This window comes from Herpailurus yagouaroundi, unplaced genomic scaffold, assembly GCF_014898765.1.
Source record: "Herpailurus yagouaroundi ecotype Mexico unplaced genomic scaffold, PumYag 201, whole genome shotgun sequence".
NCBI classification, from domain to species: Eukaryota; Metazoa; Chordata; class Mammalia; order Carnivora; family Felidae; genus Herpailurus; species Herpailurus yagouaroundi.
The window spans coordinates 5356731-5380829 of record NW_024412432.1 but is presented as its reverse complement, the minus strand read 5'-3'; positions in this window follow the sequence as shown (position 1 = coordinate 5380829).

Sequence of the window (24099 nt, the reverse complement as noted above, 5' to 3'; positions counted from 1 at the left end):
GCAGTGTGTAAGCCTGGTGCTCTGGGGATTGTGAGCAACTCTCTCTGGAGCGAAGCCCTCGTCTCGGGTGTGACGGCAGTGGCAGATGCGACACGGACCACCTCGTCCACTCACTTCATCCAGGCACCAGTGTGCTGGCTTGGGACAAGCGACTCACTGCTCACTGTGTCGGTTCTCGCATTTATTAAATGGGGAGATTATGGACCACCACACAGCATCATTTTGGTGAAGATGAAACCAGACGCTCTACAAAATCATCTAGCCTAGTTCCTGGAATGTAGTCGGTACTCAGTAAATAATAGCTTCCGCCAGCTTCTTGGTCCCAATTGCCTTGCGAATTGGCAAAAGGAAAGAACATTGAACTTTCAGCCCTGGGTGGACTCACTACCGATTCTCCCTCCCCAGCTCCTCGTATGACCTCCTACACCCAAGACAGATCTGGATTAAAGGCCCAAATATTGCCGAAACAGTAGGTACCCACTTCCTCCAGGATGTGATGTTTTTATTGGACCTTCGACATTTCCGAGAGGTCCATCTACGGTAGATGCTATTTGGGGCTCCAATTCTTTATCAGTTCCTGCCTCCGTACCCTTGCCATGGCCCCTTTACAGATGAAGTGTTCATCTCTGCATCTTGACTTTGGACTTAGACATGTGACAAAGGGAATGTGCCAGAAGTGAAGATGTGCCAGTTTCAAGCCAGGCTAAGTTTTAAAGAGGCCTCACACATTGCCTCTTGTCCTCTAGGGCCTTTGCTGTCACTGTGAGAACACATCCCAGCCAGTTTGCTGGTCCCAGGAGGAGGACAGGACACTAGAACAGAGCTGACCAACCCATAGATACGTGAGCCAGCCCAGGACAGAGGAACGAGCTGCCCAGTCAAGCCCAGGCTAGATCCACTGACCCTTGGCTGACCCGCAGTTGCAAGACTGATAATTAAAGGTTATCGTCTCACGTCACTGAGTTTGTCACGCCATGATAATGACCTGATCCACTGCCGCACACAACAATGAATGCTTTGGGTCATTTCCTCACAGAGGGAAAGAACACTTCGATGAGAAAAGGTCAAGTTGGGCCTAGACCAACCACCCAGCCGTGGGCGGACTTTAATTTTAAACTGGGGGGAATGTCCCCAGTAATCAAAACCAGTATCTTCTTACTGGCTTATATAGTGCCATGACTGATATAATACTTTGACAAGATTTATTACATTTATTACAGTTCGTAGTATTCTTTGAGTCATTATAGAAGTTACATAATAGATATAGAGCTTACACCTCTCTCATAATTAAAAAAGAAGCATTTTAGTGTCTATTTAAGGTCCAAGTTTGCTCTTGAATATGTAAGGTAACCTGTATGTTGAAACAGTAATACTCGTGTAAGCAAATCACAAGGGATTTTGTTTGGTCCAATGACGTGATTGGTCCACGGTTAGTTCTTCCCTTGCCCTAGAGACAATTCCCAGCAGGCATGGATGCTTGTCTGCAGATCGTCAGGTAATAAAACCACCTCTGTTCTCTTTAATCTCTCAATTTGTCTCACTTCAGTATTATCAGTGTATCCAGTCCAAGGTAATAATCAAACTCGAAACTTCGTTTAGAAGTTAAGCTTCACAGTTGGCCAGGCCAGGCCCCTTCAGGCAGGAATGTCACAGTGAGGAAGAGAGGCATGATTGGCTTATTTCCCTCACTTGGAATTTCCCGGACCCTCCGCCCATGTTGGGGGAAGGGGTGAGAAAGAGAGAGGTAGAGCGGAAAACTCTAACTTCACTGACATTGATTTTACAGTGGTGTTTTCTCACAGTGGGAGATGTCCTGTCATGAGGTGCTTTGCTGGAATCTTGGCCGATACACCTTCATGGGCATACCCTCCAACCTGCAGGTCCCCAGCACAGTCCTGACATGTCTTCCCTGCCTGGGACCTCCACCCTCTCTCTCCCTGTGAAGGCCCCAGCTCTTAACTGCAGGCTTCCTTTGGTTCTGTGATACAGAATACATCAGCCAGCCTGAAATCCTTCCGATTTCTGGAGTAGGGACCCTGCATCATCCTTCAGACTCGAGGGGTCACATATCAAAGGACTCCAAAGGTCTCTGGAAGCTCAGCTTATGAGAAAAGAGAGAAACACCCTCATTCCCCCTCTGTGAGGAGTAGGAGTCGGACCCAGAGCATAGATCCCTCCGAAGAAATCCTTGACCTAATCTTCAGCTTCTTCTGTAGGCTCTCAACCGCTCGTAAACCAGGAATGGGTGGTCAGCTATGGTCTCTAAGTCAGTACTTAAATGTCATCTTAGGAGGCAGAGAGGACCCCTGACTTTGGAATGTGAGACAGTTGATAATAATTGTTGTGGGGCTTCAGCCAGTTTTCAGACAGAATCCCATCACTGCACACACACACACACACACACACGTTTTTTCATCTTCTGAGTAAGGTCAGCAGAAAGGGAGAGCAGAGGAGACAATCATCTCATAGTTTACTGAAATATTTAAGAGGAAACTATTAACCACGTGTGATGGTCTCCCCACCTTCCCCCACCCCACCATTCTCTCACTTATAATCTTTCACAGCTGCATTAACTTCATGTTGCCATTCCCATACGTGATGAAGTAAGATCAATGCTCTCTGAAAGGGAGAGGGTCTTCATGCAAAACAAAGACCCAAAAGAAGAGAAAAGAAGGCAAGAAGGCAACCTTGCAATCATGCTCAACTCCAGCACATCCAGACAGGGCAGAGCTTTTATTAAATCATTTCTCCAACCAACTGTGCCCTCAGCTGCCACATTGTTCATTAAAATTCAGAAAAAAAATAAGCATTTCAAGACTTGAGTATCTTATGGGGATGTTAGGAAAGAGTTAGAAAACTCATGTAGAACAGCTATTCCAGATGGCAGGTGCTACGAAGATGACTGGGCAATCTCACACGTGGAAAACATTTCACTCCCCGAAGATTGTTGAAATGTTAATTTTCGATGATTCGTTAATAGTTAAAAGCGTATGGCTCTTTCTTAGGCAATTGGATTGGTTAGCTTTTTTTTTTTTTCCTTTAAGAAGCATAGATGACATCAATGGAGATGAAACATCTTGGTAATAGTAATCAAAGGTGTTGTTTGACCTGTCCACTGGCTGCGGTTACCATATTGCTTGTCTGGTTCTCCAAGTGGCTGGCCACGAGAAGCATCCCTGAAATGTACTGAAGAAAAGGCAAGGAAGTAAAGAGAATTTGAAAAAAATAAGAAAGAACAAACAATGGTGGCAGAGACTCTCTGTTCATTCATTCTGGCACTACCTCTTTTCAAAAAAAAAAGAAAGAATTAGCAGGCCGCCAGCCTGCTGGGTGGCTCAGCCTGTTAAGTGTCCAAGTCTTGATTTCGGCTCAGGTCATGTTCTCACGGTTCGTGAGATCGAGCCCCATGTCGGGCTCTCCACTGGCAGCATGGAGCCTGCTTAGGATTCTCTCTCTTCCTCTCTCTCTGTCCCTCTCCCACTCATGCGCGCGCGCGCGCACACACACACACACACACTCTCAAAACAAATAAATAAACATTAAAAAAAAAAGAATTAGCAAATGGGGAGGAGAAGAGGCAGAGACAAGCACACCATTAGCTCAAAGCACCCAGGGAAAGAAAATGATGAAACACTGAGGTAGAAAGAATTGAAGCAAGAAAGAAGGTTTAGAAAATTACCACCAATAAAGAACCTAAATTTTGTAAATAGAAAAACAAAACCTTCATGTAATAAATATGATTTTCAAAGGATATGTGCTGAGATTTAGTCTCCCTGATGTTTATCTCTCAATTGTTTATAATTGCAACAAATTAGAAACAACCAAAGTGGCCAAGAAAAACCTTTTTAAATTATTAAATAAATTATGGTAATCAAAACAATGGCAAGATATGTAGCTATTAGAAATTATAGATACAAATATACTTATTGTGGGGCACTTGGGTGGCCCAGTCGGTTAAGCATCTGATTTCAGCTCAGGTCATGATCTCGTGGCTCATGGGTTCAAGCCCTATGTCAGGCTCTGTGCTGACAGCTTGGAGCCTGGAGCCTGCTTCAGATTCTATGTCTCCCTCTCTGTCTTCCCCTAACCGACTCACGCTCTCTCTCTCTCTAAAAATAAAAGTAAACACTAAAAAACTTTTTTTAAATATATATACTTATTGACAGAGCAGGACATTCATACCACATAGGTAATTTAAAAGTGCAGATAAAAAAAAATGAAGACTATAAAAAGTATAGGCAGTATGATCACAATTCATCTAAATATGTTATGCATATTCAGATATACATGTGCAGAAAAATGACTGGAAGGATATACACACAATTTGTTACCAGCAGTTGCCTTTGAATGATGAAACTGTGGATGATTTAAATTTTTCATTTTCTTCTTTACTATTTTTTACATATCATCTCATAAAAGTTACTTAAAAAGTAATTGTATATAGTTATTTATCATATATATATCATTATATATATAATTATTGATCATAACTATACATAGTTATCAGATAACTATAATATGTAAAATTGTTATAGGAATAGGGAATTTTAGGAGAGACTGAAAAGCTGCCAACCAATGAAGACTGTTAGCTCTGTAGCCAGAGCCAGGAGCTCGCATGGATTAGCATTCGTGCTGCTCACCTAAGGACTGAAACCAAGGAAGTCTAAGGAAGGAAAGATTCCATGTGTTTGAACTCCTGTGTATACCATTTGTTACACACGTGATTCATGATACTGGGCTACCGTTTATGATAATACAGGAGTGCAGTTCTGAGTTGTTGTCTAGGATCTGGGAGAGCTGGGCTCTGCCACAACCTGGCGGGATGTCAGTTGCAGTTCAAGTCAATAGACCTTTACGGGGTGTTTATTACATGTCAGGCACAGAGTTCAACACTCAGGGAGGAAGATGAATTTGTCACTCTTCGTACATTTGAATACCCAAAGCCCCGCCAGGGAGATAAGCAAGCAAACCAATGGGTATTAAACAATATGATACACCTTATGGTAAACATGGGAATAAAATACCATGAGATCACAGTGGCAGGGAAGACCTAGCTTCTACCAACGCGAGTAGGATTTGGGTATTAGAAAAAAGATAGCTTTGGGGTTGGGTGTTAAAAGACAAAGCAAGAAAGGGCATGCCAGGCAAGTCACTTTGCTTCTCTGGGCCTCAGAATCCTCACCTTTAAAATAAGGGCTTGACTGGACGGGCCTCCAGCATCTGTGTTTCTCTGGAAGGATTGACTGCGGGCCATCCTGACAAACGCCCGCCCCAGCCTTGGTCATGTTTTGCTGATGCATTCTGGAACTCCTGATCAGTCTTTGTGCAAGACAGGTATTGGGTTGCTGAAGTAGTTCCCCTACATGGGGAAACTGGATTAAAGCAATTGCCTGTGTTAAGAAAATGGATCCAGATTTGGCAACCAGGCCGGCAGGATGACTGCACAGTTACAATGCCATTCTGAAATACTGCTCCTGGCCCTGGAGGGGTTATTTAATTCTCTTGGAGACTGTACCTCTGTTGACATTTCTATTTACTATTGATTAGAGCCCAGACACTGTGAAGTTAAATGTTAACTTGTGGATTTGTGTCTGGTAGAAATGCAAATTACTTCTATTCAGTAGAAGAGATGCCCCAAAGGTTACGGTTACATTGTCCTGTAGGATAATAACCAGATTTTCCTCTAACTTGTACACACATGTGCACAAACACACAGACACACACAAGCACATGCACACGTGCACATTTCCATGTGTGTCTCCCTTAACAGACTTAGTAAATTCCAATTCTCTAAATGCCCTCCGTGGCTTTATCAACTTCCTGGTTCCCTTAGTAATGAGCTAATACATTTTGACACTTGTTCATTCTGTATTTGAATGAGTCTCTACATTTTTGAAAACTATCCTTTGGCATATGAAAAGTTTTTTTTTTTTCGTACTTTGCTCTCTGAGAATCAATTTGCAGAGATTCTGCTCTTTCCAGTATTTACTGCAGTTGCTGACTGCTTTCTGTGTATGGACTCTCTCTGCCTGCATTTCCTTCTTCCCATACCAAGAGAGTATTAAAGAGAGGATGAACCTTGTGACATCTACCTTGTGACACTGATCAAGGTGAAGCTAATGGCCCACACATGCACTCATGCATACTCACATGCACACACATGCACACACACACACACACAGGCTGGCTTGCTTATTTACTGTATCTTTACCCAAAAAAATGCAAGAACAATGAACAAAAATAAAACAGCAGAGTTGTGAACTTGCTTCCATTATAAAGTATCTATTAACCATATCACCAGTTAATGATGATCTAATCATGATGATCATCGTTAATAATTGTTGAAGGTGAGGGGCACCTGGGTGACTCGGTTGGTTAAGCATCCAACTTCGGCGCAGGTCATGATCTCACGGTTTGTGAGTTCGAGCCCCTTGTCAGGCTCTGTGCTGACAGCTCAGAGCCTGGAGCCTGCTTCAGATTCTGTGTCTCCCTCTCTCTCTGCCCTTCCCTGCCTCGTGCTCTGTCTGTCTCTCTCAAAAATAAGTAATAAACTCTAAAAACAAAAAGGTTAAAAAAATAATTGTTGAAGGTGAATGATAAAAATGTGGAGTTTCATTATATTATTCTTTCTACATTTATGTACTTCATTTTTTTTTCACAATTAAATGTTTAGAGAAATTTTTAAGTTGGCTAAAGGGAGGAAGAAATTATCAAGGATGCTATTTGAAATTTAGGTATACATCCAGTATCATTACTAAATTTCTCTCTAGGTGTTTCTTGGGTCTTGAGATATAAGCTACTGAAAGTGCGAAGACTTCAGAGGTAGTTAACATTTCAAAACTTTGTATATTTCATCTTTATATCATCATCTTTAATTTCTATATTTCTAGGTATGTTTTATTTAAAAAATATTTTTCTAGTTATGTTTTATAATACACAGTATATATCAATACCATAGTATGGGGTATGTAATTACATATATGTGTAATAGTGGTACAGACCTCAGCATTTTTACTGATGGGAGTACTCAAGCAAAAAAGTCAGGGTGCTCACTGCATTTAAAAAAATAAGAGGATAAAGTATATAATATGAAAATATGGAGAATCCTAATAAAGATATTAAGGCTCAAATGGGGGGAGTAGGTGCTGATAATATTAGGGAATATCCACAAGATTAATGCATACATGCATTACTTGTATACACAAGCATTATTTGCAAAGTTGGTAAAGCTCTTTGAAATCCTTTGGGATGAAAAACACATAAAACAATATATTATTAATATTACTATCATAGTCCGTGCTTGTGTTTCTATGTAATGCTGCCAGAGGAGTCTTTTAATGGTCTCATTTTTTTTTATGCAACTTATACCAGTCTCCACTGAACAGACTTACATTAATCTAAATTATTGAGATGAATTTTAATTTGGTTGGACAATCCTAAAGCTTGGAACGACTAGAGAGTAAAGACAAAAAAAAAAAAAAAAAATCAGCCCAGCATGCTGAAAAATAAACGTTATGTGACCTGAGACAATGGAGAACATGTTTTTGTACTCCCACACTCATACCACAGATCAGTGGTGTGCAGATGTCCTAAGCAAGGCCCTTAAAGTGTCATGGAAAGGTTGATGCGGGGCTGGAAGATCCTATTTTTTTTTTAATCTTTCTGTGACAACGGTTATATATTTGGGGGGGGGGCATGTTTGAATACTTTCACTTTGTAGTCTTAAATAAAAGCCAGGAAGACACCTGGCCCCTCTCTCATCCAGAGCTGTGAGATTTGTTGTGCTGATTTCAGTGTGGTCATCTGATTTTTTTTTTAATTAGTTGGCCAAGTGGAAGCAGGTGGATTAAGGGGTGGCTGCACCCTGTGAATGGCCCACAAAAGTAGGAGAACCGTGGTCGTGAGATCTACTCCTTCTGCCACCCCACTGTCATGCCACATTCGTTAGTTTTTGATGGACTCTCAAGCCGTACTCTTGGCCCCAGAAGATGAAGACATCACGCTTACTAAAAGAGATCACAGAGGGAGTCTGGGTGGTTCGGCTGGTTGAGCGTCCAACTCTTGATTTCAGCTCAGGTCATGATCGCATGGTTCATGAGAATGAGTCCGCATCAAGCTCTTTGCTGAGAGCACAGAGCCTGCTTGGGATCCTCTCTCCACCCCCTTCTGACCCTCCCCTGCTCATGCTCTCCCTCCCTCTCAAAATTAACTAATTAATTAATTAAAAAATCTGTGTGTCATATCAGAGTTTAAAAGAGGTCACAGAACAGGAGACCACAGACCATTCACAGTTGGCTGCCTACAACTTCTGTCCTGACACCCCATGCCTTCCCCTCTTCCCATCCTGCTCCCACCTCCCCCTGCTGCCCCTTCTATGATATGCAAGCTGAACAGTTGTCTCCATCTAGATGGGGGAGCATTCATGCTTCTCAGAAAGCACCACTATCGACTAAAAAGCCCAATCCTGGGGACCACATGCCCAGAGGGGGCTTGCTCTGGCTCCGATAACATCTCATCAGGCAATTCAGGGCTTAGAGTTTCCCACCTACAAAATCGGCTTGCTTTCCCACGTGGCAAAGCAAGGCGACGGTATAGCAGAGGGGCATTGAACCTAACCTGCTTGTAAAATCCGTCTGTGCCTGCGGTAAGCACTCCGTAAACAGCAGCCACTCTCAAGTAACAACAGCAAAATTATAGTACCAATTGCCCAAATCCAAGGAACCCCACATATAATTTGAAATTACACAATTGTCTCGGTTTTCTATGGGTGCTGCAACAAAGGATCACCAACTTAGTGACTTGAACCAATAAAAATTTATTACCTGACAATTCTTTGCATTTAGAAATCTAACCGAGGTCTCCCTGGCTGAAATCCAGGTGTCAGCCGTGTTTCTTGCTGAAAACTCGGGAAGAATTCATTTCTTTGCCTTTTCCAGTTTCTAGAAGCTGCCCATGTTCCTTGGCTCTTAGATCCCTTCCTCCATCTCCAAGCCATCAACGGAGGGCTGAGATTCCTCTCTTGGCATCACCCTGACCTCCTCTCTGGCCTCCCTCTTCCACTTTCCAGAACCTTTGAGATTGCGTTAGGCTCATCCGAACAATTCAGGATAATCTCCCTATTTTAAGGTCAGCTGACTGGCAACCTTACTTCCATCTTCATGGAAGCAATAAATAAAAACAAGCTTTACTCCCCTTTGTCCTGTCACCTAACACATTCACAGGCTCCAGGCATTGTGGACATTTGGCTGAGGGTGGGGGGAGCATTTATTTTCACTGCCACAGCAATTAAACAGAACCCTCCTATCCCCAGAGCAATACAAATAGATTAATTTTTTATCACCACCGAGCTGCCTGAGGGATGACAGAACAAATGGGAAACTACCAGAAAGTAGAAGGCTTCTCCCCAGTATGGGCTGGAAGTCCTCAGGTATCACTCAGCACAAGAGTTACTCTCTTTCCACTATGAATCAGCGCTGTAAAACTTCACCAGCATTCACGGGAGGCATTTGCAGAGAAGATTCCATCTGAGAAGTGTCACCTTTCAAGCACTTTATGGATTTATACATGGCAAAATTAGAAATCACTCAACATAAAAGACCTGTGAAAGGGGCACCTGGATGGCTCAGTCAGTTGAGTGTCTGACTTCGGCTGAGGCCACCATCTCGCGGTTCATCTGTTCGAGCCCCGCATCGGGCTCCGTGCTGACAGCCTGGAGCCTGTTTTGGATTCTGTCTCTCTTTCTCTCTGTCCCTCCCTCTCTCTCAGAAATAAATACACATTTAAAAAAAATTAAAAGAAGAAAAGACTTATGAAAGATGAGGCTGCATTTTAAGGCTGAACATGAGTCGCTGCAGATTAAAAAGATCAAGAATGCCTTAGGATTCGTGGAAGCAGGAGGAAGCAAGCAGTGTTACAGTTTTACTGTGGGGGCATGGATCTCTTCAGCCAACACAGAACCAACCGGAAACCCAAAGAGGAGGAGGAATCAGACCACACCAGGACCTGCTGGGGGGTTCCCCAAGGCTCTGTGAGGCAAGGTTAACTCCTTGCTCTTGTCCCTTAGGATGCAGTGAAACAGATTCCATGAGGTTTACTTTGAGGGCTGAGCTGCAAATGTAACTAAATACAATGAGAGAGCTACAAAGTTGGTAGCTGATGTGCATACATTTCCACTTAAATAAACCCCTAGTTGCTATAAATAGTTTTTCCCACAATGTGCATTTCACAGAGGTTGGACTCTAGAAATTAACTGTGGCCTGCAAATCCCTTCAACAGAGTTGAACTCACCAAGACATAGAGCCACTGGTGTTCAAAAACCAAGAAGTAAATTATATTGTTTCTTTTTGCCTTTTGTCTGTGGCTTTCCTTCCTCTGGGAATATGAAGAGGGAGATGTAATTTGATTGGGGGTAATTCTTTCTTTCAGAGCAAACAATGGAAATATTTTCCCATGTTGCTAACTGGAGCGGTTGATTTTATATTAGTTAAATATGTGCATGGTGTGAGTTTATCATATTCAGCCATTATCAAGTATTTCTTCTGCTATATATTAAATATATTAAAATATAAATGTCTTTATATAAATTTATTTAATAGTTACATATTTAACATAAATATGTTTAACATAAATATTTAACATAAATAGAACATAAATATGTAACTATTAAATAAATTTATATAAATATATTTATATTTTAATATTATAATTATATTTATATTTAACATAAATATGTAACTATTAAATAAATTTATATAAATATAAATTTATATTTAATATATAAAATGTACTTTTAAAAGGGTATTCTATCAGATGGATCTGACTAAATTTGTGATCAGGAGTCTGAGTCTAGGGGCGCCTGGGCAGTTCATTTGGTTAAGCGCCGGACTCCTGATTTCAGCTCAAGTCTGGATCTCACAGTTTGTGTACTCGAGCCCTGAGTCTGGCTCTGGGATTTTTCTCTCTCTCTGCCCCTCCCCCGTGTGTGCATGTGCTCACATGCTCACACGCGCTGTCTCTCTCTCTCTCTCTCAGAAACAAATAAATAAACTTAAAAAAAAAAAAAAGTCTGAATCTGGGTGGGCAGATTATCTGGAAGCCTCCTTTATAGAATGGAGTCCAATCAGGGCTAGTTCCTGCACCCTTGACTCCAAATGAGCCAGTGAGAGCAGATGATCAAGGACTTGCAAGGTCTCTGCAGGGACCAGCACTCTGATGACACATTCCAACCTATGCATGTTCCGGAGTCTGTCTCCAATAACCATAATGATGCTTCTCACTGGTACAGCGATTTTCTGTTTTACAAGCGCTTCACATTCCTGACTTCCAAAATAAACATTTTCTTGGTGTATTAGTACATTTGGAAAACAACCCCCTCCTCATATCACTCCCTTTAGGCCAAAAGTAAAAAATAACAGAAGGAATTGAAGCTTGGGTTTAGACATTCACCAGGGTTGTGCCATTGGTAAGGAGTAAAAGGCTTTTGAGCATGAAGTCACCTCGCTGGCTACCAGCAGTTCACGTGGGCATCTTTTATAACTGCCTCATTTTTTTCGTTCTAACTTCAGGAATGGTGACTCAAAGCCCAATCTGGGAAAAATTCTTTCTCCCTGAAGCTCCTAAACCCTCCCTTAACCACTATAAATCCAAGGAGTAAGACAACTTTTATAGATTTTTTTGTCTTGCGGTGAGCCTTGCTTTTTTCTTCTGCAAATTAACAAAAGTAGTGATACTTTTAGAAAGATAAGCAAGATTTCTGGCATTAATGCTACTGTTCAAGGGAGTTTTCTTCCGGGTACAAAAATGCTTCTCTGAAGAGAATAGAGGCGAGGATTCTCTGAGACGCAGGAAAACAAGCGTCTGTTGTCGCTCTTTGCCATGTCATAAATTAAGGAGGAGATCAATTCTGCCATTTCAATTTGTGTCAGCCTGAAGGTCAAGCACAAGCACGTAGTAAATTCTGTTTCTGGCTCGGGCGGATTGCAACGCCAACCCACTCCCCCCATTATGAAAACCTTCGTCTCCATCCCAGCCATCCCAAAACGTCTTCCCAGCCATTAGAAGATTATTCTCCTGGGTGGACGCTTTGCTTCTCTGCTCAGAAGGAGGCAATAAACTCCCCTGGTTATCTATTCCATCCCAACTTCTGGATCTATCTCTACATCCGCAACTATTTAATACCAAGAAGGCTGTTCAGATTTCTTCGTGTAAAGCAGCTACCATCCGCTTGGGAACCTATCATGACACCCTCTCGGGACGAGGTAAAAAAGATACTACTGATTCCATTGCAGCACATGGGGGCAGACAAAATGCCACACTGCACGTCCTCAGATCATCCCCCCCACAGGTGACGCAGCTACCTGAAATGTTCCATGTCTCTGACTTTCACGGTCGTCGGCTTAATTGAAATCATGTTGAGAGAGAGGGCGAGGATGGGCAACACCGATAACATCTAGTCGTCAGATGCTCCCAACATTACACGAGATGTGTCTTCAGTGCGCTAAACCACAATCAAAGAAAAATTTTAAATAGCTATTAAGTCCTAGAATCGTTGATGGAGAAGAAGAGTGTCCCGGATGGTGTCATTTCCCACTCTGGCCCCTTTTATCTGCCAGGGCGCCATCTTCCGGCCACTGTGGGCAACACGTGGCCCCCCTTCTCGGGAATCGCCGATGCCCCAGGCCACCTCCTCAGTCAGCGGCTGGAAGGGAAGGGTTTACAAAGGTCCCACCCCCTACCTCCAGGCAAGACCAGCCCTCCGGTGTTTCGCATTGTCCGCCCCCACTTCCTATCTGCAGATTCCTGTTCTGAACGTGGTGGGGCTTCCCTGGGAGGGATCAAGTGTATGCATGTGCGTTCCACTCCGTCCTTCTCGATAAGACGATTTGCCGGACACTCCAGAGAATAGGCAGGGACAGTGCGAAGGCTGCAGACACTGGGTGTAGTATTCTTGCAAGAAGAGGACACTCTCCATGCCCCACCCAAGTCCCCTCAGCCCTTCTGGAATACATCTGCAAATTTCTCCTCGCACACCAAGGGCTCCTCGCCTCTCTCTGTGTGGGGCGCCCTCTCATGGCAGGTGAGTGCTGTGCCACAGGCAGGGCTGGCCAGAAAGGAACGAGTAAGGGGTGCTAGTTGGTGGCTGGGTATCCCAGGTTCCTTGTGCCTGAGTGCAACAGTCCTGAGGTGTCCTGAGGCACAGTGTCTCAGAGGGTCCTCAGTCAGCTTGAGCCCCCGTCGCCCTTGGTGGTTACCTGTTTACTAATACATATTTTACTATCTTTCCTCTCTTCTCTGACTCCCTTCCCAACTGTGCTTCCTAGAATCCCCTCCCAAATAAACCACTTTCTTATCTCACACATTATTAACTTCTCTATTATAATGTCTCCCTGGGCAGGGGAATTCAGATTAGGACAGAAAGATAGGTGCAGAGGCTACAGCTTCATGACCCTGGAGAAGGGTCGGCCCCTTCCACAGAGGTCGTGTAGGCTGTGGATGGGTCGAAACATGGCGCTGGTTCCAATGGATAGATTCCAGAACTGCCCTTAACCCCATACTCCTCATGTGCACTTGCTCCTCGGGACCTGTCTGTACAGGAGAACTCAGAGGCGATGGCTAAGTGACTTGGGTGTTTAGGGGTGGGTGTGCAACACATAAAATAAATAGCACTGTTCATCTACTCGAGGAGTCAGTTGTCCTCTCTTGGAGAGACTTCACAGCCATCATATTACTGAGAAGCTTCTGGTCTACATCCGAAAGACGGCCTTCAATGTGACATTCCTCAGACATCTCATGGCCTCCCAGGATGTAGGCTCCTTGGAGGCCCTCGCTTCAGCAAGGAACAGAGGTTTAGAAGATCTGAAGCCGAAGATTCCAGGTAATACAGCCAGGAACCCTTCCACAGAGGAACGTGGATTAATTACCACGAGGGGGACGTCCCATGAGCACCTGGACCCTTTGGAAAGCCAAGGACTTACCCTGTACTTTGGGCAAACTCATGAAGGCCCCTGTCGGCTAGGTAGCTGCAACCCTACACTACAGTTAGCGCAACGATACAGAACCAAGAAGACCAGCCTCCTCCCCTGCAGATGCGCGCAGATCCCCAGCCAGACAAGCATGCAGCAGAACCCCGAAGGGGATCGGTGTCTCTGCTTCCTTCTAAGGTGGCTGTTCAGGCAATGCATCCAGGGAAGAATGGGGGTTGGAATCATTTGCACCCTAACCCGGGAAGGGCGTGCTTGTTAGATTAACTTTTCCTTCTCCCCTTGATATTTGGAGTCAGGCAAAACCTGCTAACCCATGTTTGAAACTTCTGACTAAGAACCAGAGCCAATATATAGAGGTAAGTTTGCAGTGACTTAACCTGACTGAGAAAACATTAATAGTGTCAAAGAAACTCCAGGCTAAATGCTAAATGTCAGAAACTGAGTCTTTTCCCATGCCATATTTCGAAAAACACTCATCTGACACTCAAACCACAGAGGAAATAAGATATGACCGAAGCTTCCAGAAAGAGAAAGGATAAGGCAAGGGTGCAGCTGAGAGTGGATGCCATCACCTCTTTTGAGTCGATTAAGAACACTTTACACACAGGACAAAGTGCTCTGAGCAACACACACTGAGCCTTTGGCCTCACGACCAAAACCAACACGCAAGGCTGTAAACAACCATCCTCAGGTGGCCACACTGAGCTCACACAGCCATCTTCAGAAACCTGGGACGATCCTTTTCATTTTCCAGGAATCAGCCAGCCACTACAGTTATTGCATTCTATGGAATGTGAACGGGGCTTTGATGGGCATGTCAACTTCATGAAATGACCCTCCCGGACCACTATGGAACTTCTTTTGAATTGCACTGGAAAGCCACTTAGCCACAGGGAGTGTGCCAGTTTTAGTCCTGAGCCTTTATCGCTGAAGAAAATTCAAGACCTAATTCCAGCATTTACCCACAAGAAGTTCTACTACTGAACTAAAGCCCCCAAATCCTTTTTTGTTGGTGGTGTTTATTTATTTTTGAGAGAGAGGGACAGAGACAGAGAGACAGAGTATGAGCAGCGGAGGGGCAGAGAGAGAGGGAGACACAGAATCCGAAGCAGGCTCCAGGCTCCCAGCTGTCAGCCCAGAGCCGGACACGGGGCTCAAACTCACAAACATGAGATCATGACCTGAGCCCAAGCTTAACTGACTGAGCCTCCCAGGTGCCCCAAAGCCCCAAAATTCTTGACACAGATTGTAAGCAGACATGAGATTCGTGTGGAGAGCAGAGCTGGGGGCTGCAGGGTGGAGGGTGGCTCTAAATTGAGTTTGGCGATTGCAGGTTAGAAGCTCCTTATTCCATTTCTCCTCCTATGACTTCACCATCAGTTACCACCACATGCTGGGCTTACATCATCCTGCTCATTCTTTCCCCCATTGTATCTGTCACTCCTGCATCTTAATAACATGGACATCCTACCTCATGACCTGGGGCTGCCTGGATTTGGATTTGCCAATCCTTGGCAGGGTGTGGGTGGAGTTCATGCACGATGGGAAATCGCCTGCCAAAGGGCCACTGCTGGTTGCTTTATCCTCACAACTGAGGCCTGAGCTTAGACATACTCCCACGTAAGGAAATCCGTCGAAGTTTCCGGAGGTTACCTGCTTCGGCTCTTGGTTATATAAATATTACAGTACAGATGCCCACACGGCCAATTCGTCCTCTGGATGACCAAGTGGGTAAAGGCCCCCTAAATCAGCCAAACCTTCAACATCCCCCCCACCTCTGCTTCCCTTGAGTCTAGGTGTATCTGTGACCTATTGCAATGTTACAAATTCCCCACGCTCAGTGGCTTAAAACAACAAGCGTTTGTCTTTGACCGTAAGTGCACCGGTTAGCTGCGTGGTCTGGGAATCTGGGCCAGACTCTGCCCATTTTAGCCAGGCTTGCTGCTGTGCCTGCAACCAGTCACCTGGCCTAGGATGGCTCACCATCGACTGTCTGACAGCTGGAGTGACAAGTGTTGATTGAGTCATGTGTCCCATGTCACTCAAACAGGTGAGTAGCCTAAGCTTGAGCCTATGTCAGTGGAAGGATTCCAAATGAAAGTTTTGGGGTCGTTGGTTGTGCACCATTCGAACACAGGGATCTACACCCATGTTTCCAACCATAGTAAAGAAAAGAAACAGGTTTTTTTTTTTTTTTTTTCCATTATCAATACATTTCTCCTCAGCCACCACCTTTTGGGTCTAGCAAGTTTAAGGGTAAGGTAAGGGATAGAAGCTCTTTGCACATTCCCTCTTCCTCTCCCTCTCAGGCCACAAGGCCACGGAGGTCTGCTTTCTCTCGAAAGCCTCCTGAGGCCTAAGCTTGAGCCCTTTCGGTGGCCCTCCGGGGGAATGGACAGCACCCTGCTACTGGGAAGGGCTACCAGCCACATTGTGAAGGGCAGGGACACCAGGCAGTAGAGAAGCGGGCTCATTTTTGCACCAGGCATCCAGGATTCCTCAAGTAGAGACGAAACCTTCTCTCTCCCGAGACCTGACTCCATATGCCATCACAGGAATGAGTGACGTTTCTTTCAGGGAATCCTCATCTTTTTATAGCTAAGGGTTAAAGCAAATACCAGCAACTTTCAGAAAAAAAAAAAAATGGCAAACCACAATTAAGACCTGTTACCCTGTGCTGCACGGTATTTCAGGGTGGGAGAAAGGGTACCACGTTGGCAGTGATGGGGAAAAAGAACCGTGGACGACTACCCACGTTCCTAATGACGGCTACCTTTCTGCCGTGTCCTCACCTGGGCCCTGGGCCACTGTTAGGTCCCCATGGGTGGCTGAGGTCCTGTGGAAGAAGTGTAGGTGATTGTTACCCTACACCCCTTTCCCCTTCCCATTCAGATACTTTCTGGGAATCAAGAGTGGCATGACTGTGTTAGAAGGAAAGGAGAGAGAACAGGCGAGATCCACTTCCTGTTGGTTCTCTCTCCCATCTGGATCAACACTCCGTCAGGGTATAATCGCGTCCTGACTCTTCGCAGATTCTGAGCAGTGAACCACCACCACCCTCGGCATGATTCACACCTGGGAACCAGAGCTTCCACATATGTGGCCATTGCTCCCACATGCAGACTCCCGTAGCAGACACGTGAGGAGAAGAGGCTCCACTCAAGACAAGACAGTGAGATTGTCAGCTGAGTAAGCATGCAAATTTCTAGTATCAACGATGCTGTGGTCCTTTGAGCCAGCTTCATTCCATACCCCATCTCCATTGTAACCTAGACATTTCTTCTACATACCCGAGTATTGTTCCAGTGTGACTCTTCTTAGAATTTTTTTTTCTATATTAAGTCAAAAGATCCAATACCTATGTCTCATTCATTTATTCATTTATTCCACAAATATTTTTTGAGCAACCTCTCCTAGGAGTTGGGAAAACAATGGTTAGCTTTGGCCAGTGAGTGAAGAACGATAGTGTCAGATAACAAGTCTGAAGAAAATAAAGCAGATACTGGGATGGAATGTGAGGGAGGGAGACTCGTAGCCGGCGTGGTTGGAGAAGCTTCTCTGAGGAAGTGCCATTTGAACAAAGACCTAAAGGAAGTCATGTGACTCTCTGGGGCCGAGAACTCCAGGAGGAGAACATGTCTCCATTGCCCAAGACCTGCAGAAGCACTCAGGAAGAAAAAAAAATTGTTTCTTAGAGCCCATATTTCTTCTGCCCTTCAGACATTCCTTGATGGTTAAAATTGTATGAAAACTTCCTGAGGTTTATACTTTTGCTCATAAAACATTGACAAAAATACAGTAAGGCTAGAAAATGTGTGACGTATCAGGGGAAGGCTTGCTACTCCAGCACATTCTTGCTCTAAATGTTTCCCAGCCAGTATAGACAAGGTCCTACTTGTAGTCCTGCACAGATAAATGTGTTTGAAACTTCATTCCAAAAAAAAAAAAAAAAAAAAAAGGAATCAAAACTATGTTTGTGCACTCTCTCCACAGCTGTGATCCATGGGGATCTATGATAATGGGAGGGCAAACCCAGAGACCAATCTCAACAGTCAATGCTCCTCCCAAACACCTGCCCAAGGAGAGGCCAAAAGCAAGGGCAGGAGAGAAGGGAGGAAGGCCTTGGATATGCAGCCAGCCCTCCTAAGAATTCCCACCTCCATGCCCAGCCGGCTCAAGAGCAAGGCCATTAGCACCACGTGTGGACAGATAGAAGCTGTGAAGAACATGAGCTGAAGAAAAACACAGAACTCCAGATGATGCCCAGGGCTGAGAAGATGGGACAGAAATTTTCAGACCTGACCCTCCCAAGGCCTCTCAGGCCTTGGGAGAGGTTAGGCTGACAGCATCCAGACGCCAAGGAATTTCAATAGCTACCTTCACTACTGAACGACCATTGCGCAGTTAGCCCATATTTCTCCTTTTTTTTTTGTTTCCGGTCTTTCCATCACACTTGTCCATTGTTGTCTCTCCTTCTCTTCTCTTTCTCCTTTCTCTTGCCATCACCTATCAACGGCTTCTCTTTCAAACCCATTTCAGCCTCCCCTTTCCCCTTAGTATGCAGAAAGTAAATGTTGTAAAAAAAAAAAAAAAAAAGATTCATAGTTACACAGAAATTCCAATGAATGAAATGATATTTAGCATCCACAAAAGTGCTTTTTATGCCTGCTCCAAATTTGGGGTGACAGTGGCACCCTAATTTATTGCTGGTAGCACCTTCCATCAGGATGAGCCTCTGAAATGCAGCCTGGTATAATATCTATCATATAGAAAGTATCACAATGTTTTCCTAGTCATACAAACCCTCCCAGAAATACATGTTTAGGAAGTAATTCAGTAGAAGCCAAAAACTGTCCTAAACGTCTTCCATAGTGTCACCTATAATGACAAAAATTAGAAAACAATGAAAGTGTCCAACAATACTCTAATGCTAAAGCAAACTCTGTTTAACTGACTGAATGGAATACTATATGCTCATTAAAACTCATAATTATAAACACTACATGGAAACATGGCAAACCGTGGGTTACGTGAAAAGAACAGAACACAACATTCTATTACCTTCTTAGTACGATTATGTGAAGCCAGACTGGAAAAGAATACACAAAAAGAGACTAGTTTTCTTATCTTACTACACAGTGGTGAAAATATGGACTAAAAAAAATCTTTTCATGTTGTTATACTGTTTTTAATGATAAACATGTAAATCATATCAATAAAAGATGTTATGGAATCTTTATTAGGAAGTCCAGTGTGCATTAACCATAATTCCCCACTTGTAACCCTACAAGACATTTCTTTTTTTTTTTTAAAGACATTTCTTTCAATTATGTTTGCTTTTATGATATGTTTCCCCATCCTCCTCATATCAGCTCCCCCCAAGATCAACTTGAGGGTGGAAAACATTCTTTAATTCCAATCATCCTGTTTTATATTGGGCAGACCTGTTACATATGCTCCACATCATGGTCCTACATTGTCCGGACAAGTTTATACCCCATCACATCCTAAATGGCACCTGCTACAGAGCGTCATTGTCCTCTCTCCCACAGCCACCTCTCTCATCTTCTAATTCCCACCTCCGTCTTTTCTTGTAAGCAGCTGGAATACTATCTCTCTTCTCCATCTCCAAATCCTGCCCACCCTCTGAGCCCATTACACCTTTCCTGACTTCCCCAGCCCTACGTGACCTCTTCAAATTCCTCCAACAATGATCAACTTTACCATATGGCCCATGTTCTGAACTTCTTTCACAACTCATTCTTACCTTTCCAATGCTACTGTAAAACCCTTGAAGGTAGGAGCAGTGCATACACTTGATCTTCAAGCAAAGCTCATAGTGCTCAGCTCAGAGTTACTAAAAGATACCATTTGTTAAGTCATCATTAATGCAACAGGACTAAGGGAACAAGAGAACTGAGGAATAGCTTTCCATACCTGTTCTGCATCTCATCTACCTGTCAGACATAGTCAAGCTCCCCAAACGGATCCTCATTAACTATTGCAAAATGCATGTGGACATCCATAAACATGAAGCCATCTGTAGCTCATTTTTCAAACCGTTTACCCAGCACGGATGAATATGTATTACTGATGGTATCATACTGATTTTTATGATGTTCTAAAGTAGATTAAAGGCTATAGGCAATATTATTAATAACCTAATTTATCAGTGGAGTAAATTTGTAGATTTAATGTTGCGGTTATAAAGATCGACATGAAAAGTTTCTGGAAAATAGATGTTTTGAGTAATTTTATCTGACATATTAAACCATGAAAAGATATGAGTTAGAATTGCCTAATAGAATACTTAAGCATGCATATTAAATGAATCATATTTGTGACTTTTCAAAAAGCAGACGATTACATATTCCAAATGGGAAATTTATGCTGTAGAATTAATATTATATGTTACAGATTCATAAATCACTGACTAGATTAAAGGCAGAGTAATCTGGTTAAGAGAAATTGAGCTATAGAGTTAGGAAGATCGGGGCTCAGAATTCAGTCTTCCACGTGACCTTGAGGAAGTTACTTAAACCTGCCGATGCTTCACATTCTTCATTTGAAAATGGCCTGAGACTGTCACCTTCACAATATTACTTTGAAGATTAAATGGTATTATATATGCAAAGCACTTAGCACGGGTCCTAGTACTTGGAAAGCAGTCAATAAAAGGTATGTATTATTACTGGCCTTATTATTTTTTAATTATTATCATTTTATCGTCAGGGAATTCTTAGCATGTCAAGCCAGCATCAAAGTTAATAGGAAGCTTATGAACATTTTCAGCAGGACAGAGCAAAGACAATTTTTACAGCCCTCTTGATATAATGAACCCCGGCTAATGTGCAACCAACACAACTCTATTAATAGCAAAGAGCCTTAATGGGGCAATGGTGCAGCAAGGAAACATCTTTTCAAGAAATCATAAATATTATTGATCTATTTTTCTTTCTCTTCCTCGAGAAAGCTAACTGGAAGCATGTTCGATCCTAATGGACCCGTGGGGCAGGAGAGCATAGTTGTTTTCTCTGAATCCATCGGAGAAGGTTTATCCCGATACATCACCCACAAATAGAACTTTACCTCTCTGCCCAGAGAACCTCTTAAAAGGCTGAGCTCTGTCCTGGAACGCCGTCTAGCACCTTGGCCCTTAATACACCACCTGGAAAAATATTCAGCTTTAATTAAGCTTGACAGTCTCCAAATACAATGTTGTTTAAGCAGCAAAGATTGAGTTTGTTTTCCATATGAGAGAAAATGGCAATTAGGTTGAAAAGGATACGGTTCAGGAATGCAGTCTCCCATGTGTGATGTTTTTGGAGGCAACCAATAAGAAAGAGAGAGAAGAAAGCAAAGAAGTGTTTATCCAAAGTCCTCTTGGAAGCACTGAAATCCTCTCTGAACCAAAGAGACTATGAGGGTAGAAGGAAATGATGTAGAACATTCTATATAACTGTAATAATGATGATGACTTTATAACTGCACACAGCAGGGCAATTTTTAATCTTTTCGTTTTCAACGTTTATTTATTTTTGGGACAGAGAGAGACAGAGCATGAACGGGGGAGGGGCAGAGAGAGAGGGAGACACAGAATCGGAAACAGGCTCCAGGCTCTGAGCCATCAGCCCAGAGCCCGACGCGGAGCTCGAACTCACGGACCGCAAGATCGTGACCTGGCTGAAGTCGGACGCTTAACCGACTGCGCCACCCAGGCGCCCCAATCTTTTCGTTTTCAAAGTACTGCTTTGTATCCCACTTTCACCACAAATATACAAGAAAAATATCTTGAAAGCCTTGAGGGACCCCACAGTGACCACACCTAATGGTTACTCCCTTGACTCTCTGGACCTCTCGGGACTTGCTGCTGCTGCCCCCACCAGTCTCATTTCCTCCTTGGTTTGGAGACTTTCCTCAACTGCTCAGACTTCTCTTATCCTGCTCCTGCCTTCCAACTGTGCAATTTCCCTCAAAATGCCAGCTCTCTCCCCTGTTCCTTGAGGAACGCACCCACCCCTGCACCATCCATGGATGCTATGGAGAAGATTCCAAAGGCACATGCTAAACCCCTTTCTCCTCCAAAGCATCAATTCCAGGTCAGGGATGACATCATGGAAAAGGCTGGGTATGAACTGGGTTTGAAGGCTGGACAATTCAAATAGTCAAAGAAGTGAGAAGTTGAGCAAGGAGCATGAGAGGTAAAAGGTGACCATGGGCAGAGAGCAGAAATACAGAATAAGCAATGTCTGGATGACAACAAAGATCTCCAGGGGGTTCCTATCCTTTTTTTTTTTTTTTTTTTTTTTAATGTTCATTTTTAAGAGAGAGAGACAGAGCGCTAGCCAGGGAGGGGCAGAGAGAGGGAGACAGAGAATCTGAAGCAGGCTCTAGGCTCTGAGCTGTCAGAACAGAGTCTGAGGCAGGGCTGGAACCCATGAACTGTGAGATCATGACTAGAGCCGAAGTTGGATGCTTAATCGACTGAGCCACCCAGGCATCCCAGGACTCTTATCCTTTCTAAAAAGACTTTCAGGAAAAGGATTTTTTCCATCTTCTAGGGCCCTCTATTATCTAAATGTCTGGGGACACTTTCTAACTGCTTACCACCCAAAGTTGAAAAATAAGTCAAAGGACACATGAACCCTTCCAAAACCCTTAGCTCTAATGACATCAAAAAGAATGTCCCTACTCCTCAGAGGCCCCATTGCTGGAAGTCTCACCTCCCCAGACATAACCCCCACTGCCGAATTTCACTAGAAATACCTCCAGGCACAGGGAGTCTGATGAGATTTGTCCCACAACTTGGATTCTGAAGCAGTGGTTGACTCCTGCCGAATTCGGCTTCTGGTTTTCCAAAGTTTTCTTGCAAAGAAACTTCTCCACTTTCAGAATTGTGATTTCTGGGTCCACAGAAGACTGAGTGCTTTTTAATATGTTACCAAGAGAAGCCACATTATGCATCTGATTAACTCCTCATTCCATTACACAACACAAAGCACAGAAAGTAGTCTCCTGAAACAGAAAATAACAACTGGGTGAATTCTCCCACTGGGTCATCCTGGGTTCAAAACCAGGAAAAAATTCTAACTTTCCTAACCCATGTCTTTTGCAAAACTAACTTATCTCCAAGGAGAGATGTCATTTAACACACATTTTGCAGCACATGAGAGTGTGGGCAGATGCCCATTGCAAAATTAGAAAAATTATCACTCTTGGCAACTCATAACTGTTGAATATATTTCAAGGTCAATGGCTTAGATAAGAATTTGTGCTCTTCCTCTCCCTCTGAGCCTATCACTGAATGTATGAACTTATGCTAAACATACTTAATTTACTCCTTGCTGCAGCCACAACCTATTTCACTCCACAAAATATATTCCAAAGCCATTTATATATTTCATGATTAAAGAATAGAACAGGAGTGCTGTTTAGCTACCCCAGACACTGTGTTCTCTAATTGGCTTCAGATTAAATGTAGTGTGCACATCATAAATCAATTTCAAAAACCCCCTTTTTCCACTTGCCTTTACAACTATCTTCACATCTTTTGTTACCAAAAGATGTTTTAAGGTCCACAAAAAATATAGAATCCATATGCTGGTTGCAGGCTTTAAAAAAAAAAAATCTGCAGGCATCTGCTAATAGCTCCAAAACTAACTAGGAAATTAGATAAAATACTCCAACATTTACTTGAAGGTATTGGAGAGCTGCTAAGGTAACCAGAACTTGAGAACACAAGAGCCTAGAGAGAAGGGATGTGTGGGGAGCTGAACTGACCTTCTGTGTGCTGCATTTCCCCTCAGGACATTTGCTGGGTCTTGTCTTTAGGAGAAATTAGAATGTGAGAAACCGGGCAGAGAGCTGTGGCTAACAGATAAGGAAGCCACTAGAACCTTTGGAAAGCTTACAGGGACAGGGAGAAAAAGCTGGGGTTTGGAGCTGCCTGGTAGCTGGTACGGGAGAGACGGAGAATTTGGAGGCAAGGAAATACAGGGACAAATTCTCAAGCTGCTCAGAGCAAAAGCCTGAAAAGTTCAGCAGAGAGCTGCGGAAAACATCACATTTTCCACAGTCTGATATGCTGATTAGTTAAGGAGCAACCCCCAAGAAAGGA